The following is an 8,122-nucleotide window of genomic DNA, read 5'->3' as shown; positions in this document are numbered from 1 at the left end:
AAATCACAACCAGCAGGGTTTACAGTTCATCGAGTGGATAGGAAGTGGGCTCTCTCTGGCAAGAACAAAGGTGGTGGCGTCTGCTTTATGACCAATAACAAGTGGTGCGATGGGGGAAACATACAGGAACTTGCACCTTCTGCTCTCCCGACTTGGAATACTTGGTCATTAAATGTCACCCTTTTTACCTTCCGAGAGAGTTGTCAAGGAATATCGCCATAGCTGTGTACAACCCGGCACAGGCCGACACAAAAAATGCTCTCAAAGATGTTCATTGGACCTTGAACAAACTGGAGACCGAGTACCCGGAGGCAGCGTTCATTGTCGCGGGGGACTTTAACAATAGTAATTTGAGATCCGTGCTCCCCAATTACTATCAACATATTACCTGTCCAACTCGCCGAAATTCTACACTTGACCACTGCTACACGCCTTTTCGACAAGGGTATGAGGCCCTCTTCCGTCCTCCTTTCGGCAAATCTGACCATGACTCCATTTTGCTCCTCCCCACCTACAAACAAAGACTCAAGAGGGAAGTTCCAGTAGTCAGGTCTGTACGACGCTGGTCTGACCAATCAGAATCCATGCTCCAGGACTGTTTTGATCACGTGGACTGGAATATGTTCCGGGGTGCCGCTGGGGATAACATCAATGAACATGCTGACTCAGCCCAGTAGGCACATACACAAACAGGGAAGTTGCTAAATCAAACAAAATTTCTGGGGCATCCTTAAAAAGTAGCGACATTTGTTGCTATACTCTTTTACCAATAAAAGTTGCTGGAGGGTTCTGAAAACTCACTAAATCTACCGACAAAGTTGCTAAGTTGACAACTGAACAAAAATATAAATACAATATTTTACTGAGTTACAGTTCATGTAAGGAAATCAGTCAATTGAAATACATTTATTAGGCCCTAATCTATGGATTTCACATGACTGGGAATACAGATATGCATCTGTTGGTCACAGATACCTTTAAAAAAAGGTAGGAGTGTGGATCAGAAAACCAGTCAGTATCTGGTGTGACCACCATTTGCCTTATGCAGCGCGACACATCTCCTTCGCATAGAGTTGATCAGGCTGTTGATTGTGGCCTGTGGAATGTTGTCCCACTCCTGTTCAATGGCTGTGCGAAGTTGCTGGATATTGGCGGGAACTGGAACACGCTGTCGTACAATTCGATCCAGAGCATCCCAAACATGCTCAATGGGTGACATGTCTGGTGAGTATGCAGGCCATGGAAGAACTGGGACATTATCAGCTTTCAGGAATTGTATACAGATCCTTGCGACATGGGGCCGTGCATTATCATGCTGAAACATGAGGTGATGGTGGCGGATGAATGGCACACAATGGGCCTCAGGAACTCGTCACAGTATCTCTGTGCATTCAAATTGCCTTCGATAAAATGCTGTTATGTTCGTTGTCCGAAGCTTATGCCTGCCCATACCATAACCCCGCCGCCACCATGGGGCACTCTGTTCACAACGTCGACATCAGCAAACCGCTCGCTCACGCAACGCCATACACGTGGTCTGCGGTTGTGAGGCCGGTTGGACATACTGCCAAATTCTGTAAAACGACATTGGAGGCAGCTTAGGGTAGAGAAATGAACATTCAATTATCTGGCAACAGCTCTGGTGGACATTCCTGCGGTCACCATTCCCAATTGCACGCTCCCTCAAAACTTGAGACATCCATGGTATTGTGTTGTGTGACAAAACGGCACATTTTAGAGTGGCCTTTTAATGTCCTAAGCACAAGGTGCACCTGTATAATGATCATGCTGTTTAATCAGCTTCTTGATATGCCACACCTGTCAGGTGGATGGATTATCTTGGCAAAGGAGAAATGCTCACTAACAGGGATGTAAACAAATTTGTGCACAAAATTTGATATAAATAAGCTTTTTGTGGACATTTCTGGGATCTTTTATTTCAGCTCATGAAACATGGAACCAACACTTTACATGTTGAGTTTATATTTTTGTTCAGTGTATATCTGTGGACTGCAGTAACTATGCTGCACGCACTACACACTGCACCCACTGCCATTGAGGGTACTTGTAACAGTCAAGGGGCCAGAGTTCTGGTCTAGAAACACGGTTTCGACTGCTCCTACAGTTTTGCTTCATTACTGCAGTTTATCTAACGCCCGGCCCAGAAAGACAATTTCCATACGGCCACATAGAGGAGTCAGATTTGAAAATGTAGTAATCACCTTTGTGCAGAAAACATCCATTGAATTATTAAAATAATTGTTGCTGAGGCCGATTTTTTTTTCATCACTCACAGACGAAGATATTTACATTTTATATTCATCCAATGTCTGCCATGTTTTTGGATGACATTGTGTGCGCACTGAGTGTTAGTGCGCATGTGATGTTGGTCCAATAAACCAGATGCAACCCGGATATAGACGGTCCATGAATCGGTGTATGCGAACGTGAGTAGATTACCTTGAAAACAATGGGCAGACATCTTGGACGCAGTCTCCTGTTATTATTCTACCTCAGTGGTAACAGTACTATGCCCATTAGTATTGCATCACTACATGCAGCGCCCACTAGTATTACGTCACTACATGCACACTAGCTATCTAGCAGTGGAGGCTGGTGGGAGGACGGGCTCATTGTAATTGCTGGAATGGAATCAATGGAATTGAGTCATACATGTGGTTTCCATATGTTTTATGTGTTTGATACCATTCCATTAATTCCATTCCCGCCATTGCAATGAGCCCCTCCTCCTATAGCTCCTCCCACCAGCCGCCACTGCTATCTAGCTAGTACAACACTGGCTCTAACCAGAATAGAAAGAGGAGTGGGAGGCCCCGGTGCACAACTGAGCAAGAGGACAAATACATTAGAGTGTCTAGTTTGAGAAACAGGCGCCTCACAGGTCCTCAACTGGCTGCTTCATTAAATAGTACCCGCAAAACACCAGTCTCAATGTCAACAGTGAAGAGGCGACTCTGGGATGCTGACCTTCTAGGCAGAGTTGCAAAGAAAAAGCCATATCTCAGACTGCCCATCTTAATCTTTTCTTTTTATTGGCCAGTCTGAGATATGGCTTTATCTTTGCAACTCTGCCTAGAAGGTCAACATCCCGGAGTCGCCTCTCGCATGGAATAGCCTTCATTTCTCAGAACAAGAATAGACTGACGAGTTTCAGAAGAAAGTTATTTGTTTCTGGACATTTTGAGCCTGTAATCGAACCCACAATTGCTGATGCTCAAGATACTCAACTAGTCTCAAGAAGGCCAGTTTTATTGCTTCTTTAATCAGCACAACAGTTTTCAGCTGTGCTAACATAATTGCAAAAGGGTTTTCTAATGATCAATTAGCCTTTTAAAATGATAAACTTGGATTAGCAAACACAATGTGCCAGTGGAACACAGGACTGATGGTTGCTGATAATGGGCCTCTGTACGCCTATGTAGATATTCCATAAAAAATCTGCCGTTTCCAGCTACAATAGCCATTTACAACATTAACAATGTCTTCACTGTATTTCTGATCAATTTTATGTTCTTTTAATGGACAAAAAAATTTGCTTTTCTTTCGAAAACAAGGACATTTCTAAGTGACCCCAAACCTTTGAACGGTAGTGTATATTTTGCCAAACCACTGACGGGGCAGTTACCCACTCAATTCAACATGTATTTTTCCAATATTGGGGTACGAGATAACTTTACAGCTATCACAATTGTAGTTCCCATGTTGATAATTTTCCATTTGTCTAACTACTTTTACCAACTTTAAAGTAGACCCACAACTTTTATTTAATCAGGACAATATGGCAAAACATGTTGACGCTCTCAGTATCACTGAAGGTGTTAGGCTATGGTTAAACCCAGCACTCAGAGAAACAAAACACGACTAAGGGAGTGGAAGAAACAAAAATGCTTTTAATAAAAATACAATTTGTCTTAGTCCAAAAAACAACTGAAGAAAATGAACAGAGTGGGCTAGTCGGCTCCGGAGGAAGGAGAGGCTGAGGCAGGCAGGCAGGCAGGCAGGCAGGCAGGAATGTCTGAACTGAAGACAAAACAAACGACAGGTTAAGGAGAGTAAAGAGCCAGGCTGAAGACAAAGACAATTAAACTCTACTGGTGAGCTAAGTTACCGCTCTAGTAAGAACAACGATCTGGCGCTGGTGGAGAGCCATGCCCAGGAATTAGTAGTGCAGGTTGATGAGAGAATAGGATGCAGCTGCGTAGGCAGGAATCACTGGAAACAACCCGCAGCTGCACAGGAGTGGCAGATCCTGAGCACGCCCCCCGATCCACTCCAGACACACACCGGCAGACGCACCAACATAATGGGGACAAACCCACATACGACAGATAAAGAGGGGACAAAACAAGGAGGAAGGGAACCAGAAAAGGGAGAGACAAGCTGCCCACATAACAGTACCCCCCCCTCAATGGTCGCCACCTGGCGACCCACCAGGCCTGTCAGGGTTGTCGTGATGGAAGTCCGTGATCAACTGAGGATCCAACACAAAACGCTTAGGGACCCAAGACCTCTCCTCAGGTCCATAACCTTCCCAATCGACTAGGTATTGGAGACCCCTACCCCGCCTCCGAGAGTCCAGGAGCCTACTGACGGTGTAGGCCGGATGGTCGTCAATGAGGCGAACAGGTGGAGGTGGATCTGCCGGCGGACACAAAAGGCTGGAGGACACAGGTTTCAGTTGGGAGACGTGGAAAGTAGGGTGTATCTTCATGGCTGAAGGCAACTTCAAACGAACCGCAGCGGGGTTAACGATGGACTCCACCACAAACGGACCCAGGTACCGAGGAGACAGCTTGCGTGATTTGGTACGAAGAGGTACGTTCCTTGATGACAGCCAAACTTCTTGACCAGGATGAAACACAGGTGCGGGAGTCCTGCTCCTATCCGCTGTCGTCGTGTTCCTGTCGGTGGTCCGAAGCAACGCTTCCCGAGCGTCGCTCAACACTCTCTGGCAGCGGCGGAGGTTCTCCTGAACCGAAGGAACAGCCAATTCCTTCTCCTGAGCAGGAAACAGAGGGGGTTGATAACCCATGGTTACCTCGAAGGGTGAAAGGCCGGTGGCAGAGGTGGTGAGGGAGTTGTGGGCATACTCTATCCAAGGCAGATGTTTGGCCCAGGATGATGGATGTTGAGCAGCCACACAACGAAGGGTTGCTTCGAGGTCTTGATTGGCTCTTTCTGTTTGACCGTTGGTCTGGGGATGAAACCCTGAGGACAGACTAACGGAAGCACCCAAAGCAGAACAGAAAACCTTCCAAACACGGGGAAGTAAACTGTGGGCCTCTATCAGATACGATGTCCACAGGTATTCCATGGGGACGGAATACATGTTGGACTAGGAGGTCCGCTGTCTCACTGGCAGACGGTAATTTTGGTAATGCTATATAGTGAACAGATTTAGAGAATCTGTCCACAATGGTAAGTATAGTATCATTACCTTCAGACTTGGGTAGGCCGGTGACAAAATCCATGGCTATGTGGGACCAGGGACGGCTGGGAACTGGGAGGGGTAGCAGCAGCCCCGAAGGGGCCCGATGGGAGGCTTTGCCCCGAGCACAGGTTGAACAGGCTGCCACAAAAGCCCGAACGTCAGTTTCCATTGAAGGCCACCAAAAATGTCTCTTAAGCAGTGTCAACGTGCGTCTCATCCCAGGGTGACCAGCAAAACGGGAGGTGTGAATCCACTGCAACACCTGAGACCGGACCGTCTCGGGAACAAAGAGTAGGTTGGGAGGTCCATCACCCGGTCCCGGGTCCGTGGCAAGTGCAGTCTTCACAAGAGACTCGATCTCCCACTGTACTGCCGCCACGACGCATGAGGAAGGTAGGACTGCCTCAGGCTCGCTGGTCTCCGAAGGGTCAGCAAACTGGCGGGACAAAGCATCTGGTTTAACATTTCTTGACCCCAGTCTGTATGTAAGAATAAAGTTAAACCTACTAAAAAACAGGGCCCATCTGGCTTGGCGTGAGTTGAGTCTCTTAGTGGCTTGGATGTAAGCCAAGTTTTTGTGGTCTGTCCAGACCACAAACGGCAGTTCAGCTCCATCCAGCCAGTGCCGCCATTCTTCCAGTGCAAGCTTGACCGCCAGCAGTTCCCGGTTTCCAACGTCGTAATTCCGTTCTGTGGGTGACAATTTCTTGGAGAAAAAAGCACAGGGGTGAAGCTTTTGGTCAGTGGGGGAGCGCTGGGAGAGGACTGCTCCCACACCTGAGTCAGACGCGTCCACCTCCACAATAAACTGCAGAGAGGTATTGGGGTGTATCAACACGGGGGAGGTGGAAAACAGTTCCTTCAAAACCCCCTACCGCCTGCTCCGCCTCAGGGGACCACAGAAAAGGGACTTTTGGGGATGTGAGTCTAGTAAGGGGTGCCACCACTTTACTAAAACCCTTAATGAATCTACGGTAGAAGTTAGCAAAGCCCAAAAATCGTTGAAGTTGCTTACGGGTGGTGGGTGTGGGCCATTCCGTCACTGCCCGGATCTTCTCGGGGTCCGCCTTCACCTGCCCGCTCTCAATGATGAAACCAAGGAACGATGTAGACCGTTTGTGGAACTCACACTTTTCTGCTTTGACGTACAGCTTATTCTCCAAGAGCCGTTGAAGGACTTGACGGACGTGTGACTCATGCTCCTCGGGTGACTTGGAAAAAATAAGAATATCATCCAGGTATACAAAGACAAATCGGTTAAAAAAATCCCTAAGAACATGGTTCACCATGGCTTGGAATACAGCAGGGGCGTTAGAGAGCCCAAAGGGCATGACCAAATACTCAAAATGCCCCAGTGGAGTGTTGAAAGCGGTTTTCCACTCATCTCCCTTTCGGATTCTGACAAGGTGATAAGCGTTCCTGAGGTCGAGCTTGGAGAAAACCGTGGCGCCATGCAGAGGTTCAAAAGCTGAGTTGATGAGTGGAAGGGGATACTTGTTTTTGACAGTTATGTTGTTTAAACCCCTGAAATCGATACAGGGGTGTAACGACTTGTCTTTCTTTTCAACGAAAAAGAAACCTGCACCCAAAGGAGACGACGAGGGACGGATTATGCCCGAGGCCAGAGTATCACCAATATACTGCTCCATTGCCTCTCTTTCCGGTCGGGACAGATTGTATAAGCGACTAGAGGGCAAGGGAGCACCAGGAAGCAGTTCAATAGGGCAATCATAAGGCCTATGTGGTGGTAGAGACAGAGCCTTGTCCTTACTGAAAACCTCCGCTAAGTCATGGTATTCCTTGGGGACAGACGACAGATCAGGAGGAGCTGAGGGATGAGTTGGGTTACACTTAGTGGGGGGAACCGCTGACCTAAGGCACTCCGAATGGCAGTTAGTGCTCCAACTGAGAATGGTGTGATGTGTCCAATCCATTTGTGGGTTGTGAAGAGCCAACCAGGGGAAACCAAGGATAAGGGGGGTAGCTAAGCCAGACATAACTCTTAACTGAATGCTTTCACAATGATTGCCAGAAATCACTAGGGAAACGGGGGTGGTTTGATGAGTTATCTCCGCGAGGAGGCGCCCATCAAGGGCTGTGACTCGAATGGGGGTAGGTAGTGGCTCCACGGGGATACGAGCTTGTGTAACGAACTGGTGGCTAATAAAGTTGTCTTCTGCACCTGAGTCTATGAGAGCTGAGAGTGGCAGGGAATGACTCTGGAAACGTAAGGTTACAGGTACTTGTAATCGGGGAATGATGGGTTCAGGATCTAACTCTGGGCTCGCAAGTAGACCCATCGTTACGAGCGAGCCTTGTCTTTTGGTCGCTTAGGGCATGTAGCCAGAATGTGTGTGGCGTCTCCACAGTACAGGCACTCACCCGCCTGGAGGCGCCGTTGCCGCTCTGCTGGAGGTAGTCGAGCTCGACCCACTTGCATTGGTTCCTCCTCTGTGCTTGGGATGGGATCAGGAACAAGAAGCTGCCGGCTCCGGGGAGGCGAGACTCGAGTGGTTGAAGGCTGGGGAACTCGTCCTCCTAGATGTGGCCGACCGCCTCTCTCCCGACGCCTCTCCCGCAACCGGTTGTCTAGCTTAATGGACAGGGAAACTAAATAATGTAAATCATGTGGCTCGTCACGAGCAGCCAGTTCATCCTTAATGGCTTCAT

The sequence above is a fragment of the Coregonus clupeaformis genome, chromosome 18 (genome assembly GCF_020615455.1).
Source record: "Coregonus clupeaformis isolate EN_2021a chromosome 18, ASM2061545v1, whole genome shotgun sequence".
Lineage (NCBI taxonomy): Eukaryota > Metazoa > Chordata > Actinopteri > Salmoniformes > Salmonidae > Coregonus > Coregonus clupeaformis.
The sequence above is the reverse complement of the archived record's forward strand: the minus strand, read 5'-3'. Positions refer to the sequence as shown.